Source organism: Tenrec ecaudatus, chromosome 4 (assembly GCF_050624435.1).
Source record: "Tenrec ecaudatus isolate mTenEca1 chromosome 4, mTenEca1.hap1, whole genome shotgun sequence".
NCBI lineage: Eukaryota > Metazoa > Chordata > Mammalia > Afrosoricida > Tenrecidae > Tenrec > Tenrec ecaudatus.
The window spans coordinates 169,096,379-169,104,461 of NC_134533.1; the positions used below are offsets into that span (position 1 = coordinate 169,096,379).

The 8,083-nt window shown below is 41.1% G+C and overlaps 1 pseudogene; it reads right to left on the reverse strand.

Moving 5' to 3' along the window:
- Positions 1 to 493: 493 nt before the first annotated feature.
- LOC142447214 (NADH dehydrogenase [ubiquinone] 1 beta subcomplex subunit 3 pseudogene) lies at positions 494 to 818 on the reverse strand (annotated as a pseudogene).
- Positions 819 to 8,083: the final 7,265 nt, after the last annotated feature.

An 8,083-nucleotide genomic window follows, 5' to 3' on the forward strand; every position in this document is an offset into this window, starting at 1 on the left:
ATGAAATCTGAGGCATGAAGAAGCTAAGGTTACAGAACTAAGGAGGAACCTGCATGGGAGCCCCTGCAGCCTGGCTCCATCATCCATGATTTCCACCATCGCAGCCCCCCGGCATAAAGTGGAACTCTGTCAAAGAAAGAAACCTCACATATTTTTTCACTAAAACAAATGGTAAAAATTATGATAAGACTGCTTTTCGGTACAGATGGAAATGTATTAGAATCAGAAAAATAAGGCAGTTCTATAGAATTTTGCCTCTCACAGGTTTCACGTATAAGGATATCTTACGATGTAGCTTCATATCACCAAGACAGATAAAAAGATGGTGTTCTCTTTGTCACATTTAGTAACTACATTTTAAAATGTACAGAGATAAGTTATTGGTTTTTTTGTAATTTTATGGCATCTTACTTGTTTTATTTAATGAGCAAACACACCGAGAAGGAGGCTATGGTATAGATATCTTATTTCTATAATAGATTATGAAGTCACTAATCAATTTTCAGGAACTAGCTTCAGTGATCCTTCTTATCTTTATGCGGGGACTCCAGGAAATACTCAGCTCCTGCAGCTATCATGAAGGGAGCAAATCCCCATTTGAATCCTTTTAATATTGCACCAAGAAAGGAAACATTGTTTGCAAATCCACCCATGTATCTCCAAGCTTCATTGCAGCCCCATGGATCTCTTAGCCCCTGTGCAGCCAGCTTCTCCTGGACAATTTCTAATGGTGTCCCTTCTATCTTCCACTGTCTATAATCTGGAAGTTCCATTTTATGATGGCCATGTTCATGTCCATGTCCATGTCCAGAGGCCATGTCTACAGGAAGATACTGATGGCAATCTGACCTCTCAGGACATTCAAAATTTAATCTTCCATCGAGAGCCCAGAGATAAGTTTTGAAGACATATTGACAGAAAAACTCCTAAATGTCACGAAAGATAAGAAGGTCCATCCAAGAGGCCCAACAAATCCTATATAGAATATATCCCCAAAGATGTAGCCAAGAAATATACCATATCAAATATTCCAAAATCAAAGTCAAACAAAGGATTTTGGAAGTTGCCCATGAAAAATGAAGCATCCCCTACAAAGAGGCACTAATAAGGCTCAGCACTCATTTCTCATCAGAAACCATGCAGGCAAGAAGATAACCGGATGACCTATATAAAGTCGTGAAAGAAAAGAATGCCATCCAAGAATCATGTATCCAACAAAACTGTCTTTCAAAAATGATGGCAACTCTAAGATAGTCCCAGAGAAGCAGACATTAAGGGATTTGGGCAAAACCAGACCAGACCTTACAAAAACACTAAAGGGAGTTTTTCAGACAATGAGCACCAAACATCAGATGAAAGCCTGAGATAGAGACAGATATCAGCATCACCCAGATACCAACTCAGAAAAGGCTTCACCAAAGTAAAGCAAAGCTATAAAACAGACCACGGGCAACCAGAGGTGTTTAGCTGTGAATATTGACAACTTTAAAACAAAGAGGGCTTTGTTGTTTCTTAGCTAGATGGCCACCTGATTGTCTTCCAACCTTTAAGAGCCCTGATGCTATATCATTTGATAGTCAGGCACCATCAACTTTGTTCGCAACTTTTGCTTATGCACCCACTTTGTCCTCAGCGATCGAGTCGGGACAGGCCGGTGTGCTTCTTCCATGTGGGTTTTTTTGTCTCTCAGCTAGATGGCTGCTTGTTTATCTTCAGGTCTTTAAGACTTCAGGTGTTATATCTTTTGGTAGCTGGGCACCATCAGCTTTCTTCACCACATTTGCTTGTGCACCCATTGTCTTCAGTGACATCAGGCGCTATATCTTTTGGTAGCTGGGCCCCATCAGCTTTCTTCACCACATTTTCTTGTGTACCCATTGTCATCAGCCTTCGTGCCAGGCAGGTGAGCATCTCAGACTGCCGAATTGTTAGAATAAAGTATTCTTGTGTTGAGGGAGTTCTTGAGCAGGGGCCCACTGTCCATCTGTTTCCTTAGTACTAAAGCTATAAATATATGTACATAGATCTATTCCCCCCTCGTCGTATATAAATATATTTACATCTTTAAATGTCTGTATTTAAATCTCTATGACTACCCTTTGCCTCCTAGTTCTTTTCTCTGTTTCTTTGTACTTTCCTCTTGTCCCACTTTCATGTTCTGCCTTCATTTGGGTTTTAGGAATTCCTCTCGGTTACATTGCCCTTGATCCAACCCTGCTAGACCTCCCACACCCTCCTTGACACTGATTTTGGATCACTTGTTATTCCCTTGTCCCTGGGCTTATTAACACCCTCTTCCTTTCCCCCACCTCTCCTACCCCCATGTACCCCCGGAACTGTCATCCTATTGTTCTTTCTTCTGGCTTGTTTTCCACCTATTCCTCCCAGGTAGACATGCTATGTACAAGATTGAGTACCACAAAGCAACAACAGAAAGTAAAACAATAGCTACAACAGCAACAACAACAACACACACACACACATGCATACACACATAAATGTATGAATAGTTCAGGGTCTGTTTGTTTTCCTTCACGGGTGCTTTCCAGTCAAGTCTGATGAGGTGGAAGCACACCAGCCTACCCCAACACGAATGCTGAAGACAAAGCGGGTGCATAGGCAAATGTGGTGAAGAAAGCTGATGGTGCCCTGCTGTCAGAATATATAGAATCTGGGGTTCCATAGGCTGGAAGATAAACAAGGGGCCATCTAACTGAGAAAAGCCCACATGGAAAATGCACACGTGCCTGTGAGATGACAAGGCATTGAGGGGATCAGGTATCAGGCATCAAAGACAAAAAACAAAAACATAGCATTGTGAATGAGGAGGAGTGCAGAGTGGTGACCCAGAGCCCATCTGGGGAAATTGGACATCCCCTTGCAGAAGGGATGTGGGGAGGTGCAAGCCAGTCAGAGTGCAGTGTAGCAACGATGAAACATACAATTTTCCTCTATTTCTTGAATGTTTCCTCCCCCTCCCCCACTATCATGATCCCAATTTTACCTTATGTAACTGGCTGGACTGGAAGAGGTACACTGGCACAGCTAGGAACTGGAAATACGGGGAATCCAGGGCAAATGAGTCCCTCAGGAACAATGGTGAGAGTGGCGATATCGGGAGGGTGAAGGGAGGGTGAGGGAGAGGGGGGAACAGATGACAAGGTCTACATGTAACCTCCTCCCTGGAGGATGGACAGCGGAGAACTGCGTGAAGGAGACGTTGGATGGTGTAATATATGATAAAATAATAATTATTTATAAATTATCAAGGGCTCAAGGGGAGGGAGGAGCAGGGAGGGAGGGGGAAAATGAGGAGCTGATACCAAGGACTCAAGTAGAAAGCAGGTATTTTGAGAATGATGATGGCAATATACATACGAATGTGCTGGACACAAATGATTTATGTACAGATTGTGAAAAGAGTTGTAGGAGCCCCTAATAAAATGATTAAAAACAAAACAAAGAGGGGCTATAAAAAGTGTACTTATAGAAGTTAATATGGGGAGGTAGTTAAGGTGATTCCAGGATACAACAGACTGCTTTAAAGGTAAGAAAATAGTACTGTTCAAGATAATAAGCTTTGAACAAAAAAATAGCTTATGTTAACCAGTAAAGGGTGTCTGCTATGGACATTGTGTTCTTTTAAATAATTACCCATGTGAGTTCACATTGACAATGGTAACTTGGAAGCTTTGATGAGAAGTGTAGGGGGCAGTGACTTTTAGATAACGATGATGGAATGATGTAAAACAGATAGGAGAATGGTGGAACAAACTCAGGAGTATAATCAATGCCACTAAATTTTATATGCAGAAGTTGCTGAAACGATGTGTCCTACACTGGGTATAGGTTCACCAAAATTTATCAAAGACAATCCTAATGCATGTATAAAACAAAAGAATTTAAATGAACATAACACAGACAATAGGTCCAATAAATGTGTAAAGGACCTCATGAAGGAAGGAGGAGGAGGAACAATATATGAAGAAGCCATAGCTGAAATTTTTCAGAACTTGAAGAAGCCCTAGGCTCAGAGAACTGAGAGGCTCATGGAAACGTAAGCCCAAAATGTGTGAAGAAAACTACACCACGTCATATTCTAACTAGACTGCTTTATGCGAGTGGCAAAGGGAATGATCTTAAAACAGCCAGAAGGAAAAAGAAAGACACACTGTACAGAGAAACAACGTTTTCAAAATTACGGCAAACTTTTCATTGGGCACAATATAAGCTAGAAAAGAATGGAATCGCATCTTTAAAATCCTGAAAGAAAAAAATTGTCAAGTGAGAATTCTATACCCAGTGAAAATATCTTTCTAAAATGAAAGTAAAAACACTCCCCCTCTTCCATCAGATATACAAAAGCTAACCAAGTTTATCACTAGCTGCTCTGAGCAACCTTTACTATTTAATGTGCTACAGAGTCAAACTGCTCTTTAAGGTTTGCCTATACCTTTAAGTAGACACATCAGAAAACCACAGTAAATATGAAACTTAAAGGTGACACCTTAGGAACATAAAGCAGAATGAAGCAGACTTCAAATTAATATGAGCAGATATCTAAATTATACTTTTGAGTAGGTAAAGGGGAGGTAGAAACTTAAAAAAAAAGAGAGAAAGATACAAAAATGAAACACTAACAGAAGTTCTTCAAACAAGAGAACTTTCTATCAGCTAGTAACCTGGAGCTACTCATAGGAATGAAGAAAAGTGGAAATGTTTTCATGGATAATGATGATCAATAAGTCTCCTGGATCTTACTTAAGGTCCCAGTAGTGAATTGCTTTATACCTGGCTCTTGTAATTAATCTAGCAAGAAGGACTTGAATCATGTAGAACATTATGTAGACATCCAAAGTTCAATTTTGCCCACTGTTAATGCTAATTCAAAGCTTTCCCTTAGCTACGTTGACAGCTCGCTTGGGAAAGGGCCCATTGATGAACAATTTTAAGCAGCCTTCAGTTTCTTTAAGATGAATCGGGGGGAAAAAAGATGAATCGGAACCTCTAGAAGGTATTATAGGAGACCAACATGAGTGAGCACACAGTGGCAGAAGAGGCACATTTTGATGACCCTACATGTTCAGTCAGGAGTTTTCACAAGATCAGCTTTGTCCTTCCTCATCACTACTCTTTAACCAAGCTTCTAATACTTATAATTACTTAGGAGTTGCTACATCCTGTGTAGGTGTCATGCATGCCTGTTGGAGTATCATATGCGAACAATGCAGCAGATATGCAGCATCACCTTATGCAACACGTGGAAATAAGTGCCCCCACCCAGCATTTATCTCATAGCAACCATATTAGTGAGTCTGGACAAATACTGTCAATTAGTTCATTGGGTAATCATCCTCTATGACAGCTAGCCATCATTTGTTAGTCAATGTTTTATATTGTAATGGATTGTACATTATTGTGATGCTGGATGTTGTGTGTCACTGGCATTTCAAATATCAGCTGTGTCACTCATGGTGAACAGGTTTCAGACTAAGACTAGAAAGGGAGACTTAGCAATCTGCTTCTGGAAAAAAAGAAGACCCGTGAAAATGTCATGGATAAATTGCTTGAAGATGAGAGTCCGTCGGGTTGGAAGCCACGCAGAAGATGCCTGGGACTCCACCCTGAGCAGAGTCCACTTAGTGATGTGGATGGAGGAACGCTTTGGGGACCTTCATTTGATGATGAGGCATGATTCAAAATGAGAAGAAATTGCTACAAGCATACATTAATAATCATAACGTGGAACATACAAAGTATGTATGAATCTAGGAAAATCAGAAGTTATCAGAAATGAAATGGAGTACATGAAGAATGATATCCTAGGCAATAGTGAGCTGAAATGACGGGTCCTATCCATTTAGAATTGGAGAATCAAATGGTGTACTATGTGGATGGTGTACTACATGGAAATGACAATGAAAGGACAGTTTGAGATCTGTTCTAAGATGCAGCGCTGTTGGTGATAGGATCATCTACAATGAAGACCAGTTACCATGACTATTTTTTAAAAATTTACTTTCCACTAATGCCAAAGATGAAGAAAATGATTTTTACCAAGTTCTGCACTCTGAAATTGACCAAACATGAAGTCAAGATACATTGTAATTGGTAGTGTGTCAGGGGAAGCCAGTCCCTAACACATCATTACGGGTCCAGTAGGCGCAATTGTACAGTGATAATAAGTAAAGATCCTAGTAAAGTTACAGAGAGTATGAGAGATATAAGAGAAGTATTGAAATAAATGGAGTCAGACATGATTCATAGTAGCATGCTCACCTCAGCCCCGCCTGATGGTCCATGTGGAGGGAGAGAGAGAGTTTAATGCTAGCCCAGGCTTTTTATCTTCTCTGGGGACATGCAAGCCCCCCAATTACAGGTGAGGACATCCGTCACAGGAAAGGGCTATGCTATAGGTATTACAGTAATGAGAGGGGGGTGGTCTAGGGACATACACGCAATAGGAAGAGGAGGGATTGGGGGTATACATGTGACAAGATGGGTAGATCCTAGGTTCAGGATGGCAGCTGAACTTTGACCTATTCTCTAGATCTCCATAGGAACCATTATCAGTAGGGTGTAAACCCCACCTACAGGAACCAAATAGATGACTGCAGGCGTCCATTGTCCTTAACAGCAGGGAGTGGGGCCCACTGCAGTCTGGCAACAGATCACCCTCAGGGAGGATGCCTGTGAGCATCTGACGTCCTCCCACAGTAGTGATGATAATTTGAAAATTGGAAACAAAGAAAGATCACTAGCTGGAAAACATGGCATTGGTGATAGAAACAGTAGAGAAAGGTCAACCATTTATTCACTGCCGATACCTTTTTTGGGGGGGCTATATTTATTTATTATCATTTTATTGGGAGTTCTTACAGATATCATAACATTCCATAGTTCAGTCATAGCAAGCAGTATGGTACAATTGCTGCCACAGTCAGTTTCAAAACATTTTCTCTCTTCTTGACCTCCTTGATATCACCTCCCCTTTATTCCCTTTCCCCCTCCCTTTAGGAACCCTTATTGTTAATTTGTTTTGCCCCATCTTATACCATCCAATATACCCATTTATGTACAATTCTGTTGTTTGCTCCCCTCAAGTGGGGTTCTACAGTCATCGGTGTTATCAGCTGCTTCCCCTGCACCTCCTGCCCTCCCCCTACTTCCCATTCCCTCAGGGATTCATTACTCCTGGTACTGTTTCTGAAAGATTATCTATCTTGGCTTTCCTGTATTGAATGATCTTAATTATACAAATGAACATATGCAAGTCTAATATGATTAATGAGGTAAAACAAATAAAAAAACATAATAGTAAGGGGAAGAAATATTAAAGAACTAAAGGATAGTTATGTGCTTCATCAGTGCCATACCACACCCGAAATCTATCTTCCCTTCCATGTGGCCTTTCAGTAAGGGTCTGTCCAATTAACTTTCAGGTGGGTTTTGGGTCTCCACTACATCCCCATGCCTTCACATTGACTTGGTTGCTTGGTTTTGAACTTCTGATACCTTTTCCCATTGACCCCTGTAGTAGTTATATAATCATGTGTCAATTTGAGAGGATTAAGAGTGAAAGGGTGGAGTCTAGCCTGTCAATCAGGTCATAGACAGTGAGGCCTCTGTGCAGGCATGGCCTTCTCCTGAAAATGCTGGGAAATCCCGTATTACTCCTTGGAGGCAGGAGACATTCTCTCTCTCTGTTCACTCCGAGAGACTCTCTACTGACAAGACACACGGATTTATGCTGTTGCCTCAAGAGCCCTGGACCTGGAAGAGCCACGTGGAGACCCACACCAGCACTGAGTTGCTTCCACCGTCACTAGATCCACAAAACTATCCACCCACTGGCCGGTGATCTTCCTGCATTGGCTACCATTGCACATGTTTCAAAAGTCTGAAGAAGACTTTATAGATTGGTATCGGACATATGCGCTAATGGACTTATGCACTTAATTTGGACTGGGTTGAGATGTTTTCTCAGTATTCAATTGCTCTTGTATATAAAGCTCTTTCTTATATACATATGAGTGTGTCTATGAATTTGTTTCTCTAGTCTACCCAGACTAACACAACACCT